The sequence below is a fragment of the Morus notabilis genome, unplaced genomic scaffold, assembly GCF_000414095.1.
Source record: "Morus notabilis unplaced genomic scaffold, ASM41409v2 Scaffold1445, whole genome shotgun sequence".
Classification (NCBI taxonomy): Eukaryota; Viridiplantae; Streptophyta; class Magnoliopsida; order Rosales; family Moraceae; genus Morus; species Morus notabilis.
This window is the reverse complement of record NW_010362731.1, coordinates 169,385-174,201: the sequence shown is the minus strand read 5'-3', so window position 1 is coordinate 174,201 and position 4,817 is coordinate 169,385. Positions and strand designations below refer to the sequence as shown.

The window sequence follows — 4,817 nt, the reverse complement described above, 5'->3', positions numbered from 1 at the left end:
TACTTTATTTTGTTTTGCTGATATAACTTGCCAAATTTTTTTCCAGCAGAAGCAAGTAGAGGAAAAGGACTCTGGATACTTGCTTGATTCTAAGTATCTGGGGGGTTCTACTCTATAAAATGCTGTAAATACTTTCGCTAGGGTTTAGGAAAAGATTATAGTCGTCAAAAAGAACTGGTAAAGTTTGATATGATAGCGCCCTTCCACTACTAATGTAGTGTCTACTGATAATGTAGTGTCTACTGACTGGGTCTTGAATTAGATTGGATAGCCGGACGGAGAATCTAATGAAATTTTGAGTTGCGGAAAGAGCAGAAGATACTTTGTATACATACTCATGAAAGTCTCTGAGTACTCTGACATTCATTCAATAGTAATTCGGTTGAATGGCTAATTGGCTTTTACTTTAACTTAAATTTATATTTATATAAACTTTTAGTTTATATACTTTTACTTATTTATATATTATATATTAATATATTAAAGTTTTAACTTAACTAAAGTACAAAAATAAATTTGAACTTTTCGATAATCTCGAGTCAAGAACGTAATAGGACGTCTTCGATTGGTTCATAGCGACAATCGAAGATGGTAAGATTGAGATCAAATAAAAGGGAAAAATCGAAAAGAAATAAAATAGGAGTATGCGATAGATAATGATCTAGCTTGATTCTATATTTTTATACTTTTGAATTAATGAAATGAAGGGCGACAAAAGAAAGAATAGGTCTTATTATTCTGACATATTATTAACATTCCTTTGATACTTTTGAGACTTCAAGGGCTGTCTCTGCCTATTTTGCTTGTACTTAATGTTTTCCGATTATACTAGAGATCTTTTAGTATAATCATTAGAACTTGGTCTAATTGGATTTATTGGATTTTTTCATCAATGGTGTTGGATCAGAACCCCCTTTTGACTCTGCGCTGGTAATTCTACTATTATTAGTAAACAATAATTGAATAATTCCTTCATAGAGATCGAGGACATAATTCACATGGATATAGTAAGTCTCGCTTGGGCTGCTTTGATGGTAGTCTTTACCTTTTCCCTTTCACTCGTAGTATGGGGAAGAAGTGGACTCTAGAAGTACTACTAATTGAGTTTAGGAATCAAACTGTATCAATTTTTTTTATAGATCGTTCTGCAAAGACTTTTTTTTTTAATTCACTATTTCAATTTAAAAATTGAATTTCAAAAAATTTTCATTTCGAAGTTATATGTATTGGATTCTAGTGGAGTAATGTATTCTATAAATAACATATGAACTCTTTCAATCAAACAAATATTTCAATTATTCCTATGTTCGTATTTCGAAAGTACTCCAAATGGTATGAAATCTTTTCCAATCGAATTCTTCATAAATTTTCTATATCGACAATGAGTAAGAGTAAGAACGAAAGCCTTTTATATACTTTACTTTTTTTTTTACTTTTTATTTGTTATTTTTTTCCGTCTTTCCTCTTCAAAGAGAAAAGAGTTCTGTTATTACATTACGTGGATACACTTTTTTACGGGAAACAACATAGACATAGTGGTTGTACAAGGAGATACTACACATAAGAAAATATTGTCTTGGGCAAGTCACATATTGCGCACTTACCATTTGTTTTATTATTTTAAAAATTTTATTTATGCTGGTCTTTTTTTTTCATTTCATATAATGGTTGAAGGGTTAAAATTGGTGAGGTTTATTAATCCTTTTCGAAATCCGAAGAAGTTCCCATGGAACCTCTGGATACTCTGTCAACTGGTTAATCAATTACTTCTTTGTTGGAATGCTAACAAGAAGATTACTTGATTTTCTTTTATTATACCCATACCTCTTTTTCTTTCATTGATTTGATTCTTTTTTTCAATGGATATCGGAATTCATATTAAAAAAGATAAGAAATCTAGGAATTAGAATCGTAAGAGTAAGAGCTGTCTTTCGATTATTTCAAATTGATTGGAATCAACACAAATCAAATAAATCAAATAGAAATAGATGAAGCAAAGAAATAGGATTGGGACATGACACTATGTACATTCTATATGGAATTTATATCTATATAATGTCAATTGATATATATTAAATTAACCTGTATCGTCATACAGCAAACTTTATACAGTACAATAATAATACTAGTATGGTAGAAAAATCGTTTTCTACCATACTATCTAGTATCTCATAGAATACTGCTGATTCTAGTTCGATGATTTCATTTAAAACGTGAAATTTGAATCCTTTTTATTTTATTTCTTCTCTTCAATCATTGATAAAAACTAAAAAGTCACAAGTTTAATTTAAATTAATCACTTTGACTTACTGTTTTTACGTATATTATAAGTAAAAAAGCAGTAGGAATTAGAATGAACAGTGCAGTAGCAATAAATGCGAGAATATTTACTTCCATAATTTCATCCTTTCGTTTTTCTTTAATTCGCAATAACTCGGGATTTAATCCCATAGAGATAATAAATCTTTTGTCTATAAATTCAATGAGATGAATTACATCGAGATATAATCGAATCGGATCAATATCATGAATAACAATATCTGACAAATTGATTCATCGTCAAGAATTGAATAATATAACATAGGAAGATCTTTTATCCATATCGAATTCCAAAGTCAATTTTGATACAATCAAAAACCCCTTTACTTTAACTTTGATTTATATTTTTCATTCTTTTCCACCCTTTCTTTCTATAAACTAGCGCCCTCCTTGTACAATCATTTGATGAAGTATCATCTAACCGCTTTTACACTTATCATTGGTTCCAAACAAAGCCAAACAATAGAAATTAAAAAAATAAAAAGATAAAAAGAAAAGGGATTCCTGTTGGCAATGAAATTCTACTCTTTGTACTTTCTTTCACAGAACAGAAAAATGGAAGATGAATTGCTGTATTTTTTTATTGGATTTGGATCCATCGGGACTGACGGGGCTCGAACCCGCAGCTTCCGCCTTGACAGGGCGGTGCTCTGACCAATTGAACTACAATCCCAAGGAAATAACATAATAAAATAAGGTGTACAGTATACATATTCTTATGTTTTTATTCAAATACTTTCGATATGGATATGAACTTTAGCAAGAGAGGCAGTGATTACTAATAATCTTGTCGTTATTTCCAAATTAATTGGATAGTCAATCTTTCAATGAAAAAGGTCTTTTTTTTCTTTACTCTTTTCATTAGACTTTACACTTCCAGATCTTGATATGAATATAGATCATTAGCAAGATCAAAACTTGTTGGAAAAAAGAAAAATAAATAGAGTAATAGCGATAGGGATAAAGATATATCAATATCAGAGATTTTGACTGGGATCGAGCATTTCTGGAGAACAACAAATGGCTTATATCATTTCATGGTGGATCGGCGAATTATTGGGCCGAGCTGGATTTGAACCAGCGTAGACATATTGCCAACGAATTTACAGTCCGCCCCCATTAACCGCTCGGGCATCGACCCGGGAAGAATCAATCCAGGCTTAGTGATAATCCACGATCAACTTCCTTTCGTAGTACCCTACCCCCAGGGGAAGTCGAATCCCCGCTGCCTCCTTGAAAGAGAGATGTCCTGAACCGGTAGACGATGGGGGCATACTTGCCCAACCGTCATCATACTATGATCATAGTATGAATAGTTTTTTGAAATTGTCAATATAATGGAATCGTATGACTCAACGCGAAGGATCTTTCTGTCTTTCACGATTATAGAGAATTCTTTGATTATTTATATTCCTGAATCGTTCATTCTAATCGACATTTTATAATTCCATAAATAAATCTATTTTCTTTTTTTCTTTAAATTTAGAATTTAAATAATATTATTAATAATTTCAATAATTATTAATAATGTTAATATTATTTTATTTAATAAATCTTTTTTTTTTTTTCTTTTTTTTCTAAGAATTTGGTTTGGGGGGCAAGCTGAATCGCTTTATTAATGATTCGATGAAATAGTTTGGATCTAGGTTGAATTGGTAGGTACCTGTATCAATCAAATGAATTTCGTTATGATGGCAATTAGAATCTGTCTTGAAACAATTCCTTGCATTGATTGATATTTATGAAATCAAATATCACTAAACCCCCTTTTTTTTTACTTATACTTACAATTTTTTACTTATACTTACAAGTATATCCTATACTCATTATGTAAATCAAATTTATCGTTCCTGAATGAACCACTATACGTTTAAGATATATTATAACGTATACGATGTATTTATATACATATAATATGTATATAGACTAAACACATAGTGATTAGTGGCTTATTCAGGAATTGAATCAAATATGCCCTTTTAACTCAGTGGTAGAGTAACGCCATGGTAAGGCGTAAGTCATCGGTTCAAATCCGATAAGGGGCTTTGTTTTTTTCATAAAACTAGCACGGTAGTATTCATATTTGAAGGGAGAATAGAGATTTTATTAATATTTTTCTTTTTTTTAATAAATAAGTAAGAAACCATATTAATTCATTATACTATTAATTATACTATTTATTATAGTATAGTAATTATAGTTATAAGGTTGAACATTTGCTATTATGTTTATAATAATCATATATTATATTTTAATATTATAATGAATAGTATTAAGTTTATACTGAAAAATAATAAGTTGTCTACTTAAATTTTATGGTTCGAATCTTTAGTATTCTATTATTTATTACCTGTGTCTACTATTTAGGCAGAATACCGTCACCCATTCTTACTAAGAAACTGAAAGAAACGGAAGAAAGGGGGGAAAGTGAGGAAGAAAGAGATGTAGAAAAAACTTCAGAAACGAAGGGGACTAAACAGGAACAAGAGGGATCCACC

At 30.3% G+C, this 4,817-nt stretch overlaps 1 non-coding gene across 1 annotated transcript; it reads left to right on the top strand.

The window, feature by feature from the left end:
• The first annotated feature begins 4,292 nt into the window (after window positions 1–4,292).
• On the top strand, window positions 4,293–4,364 carry TRNAT-GGU. Its single transcript has one exon. It is a non-coding gene; the product is annotated as a tRNA-Thr (tRNA).
• The last annotated feature ends 453 nt before the right edge of the window (window positions 4,365–4,817 follow it).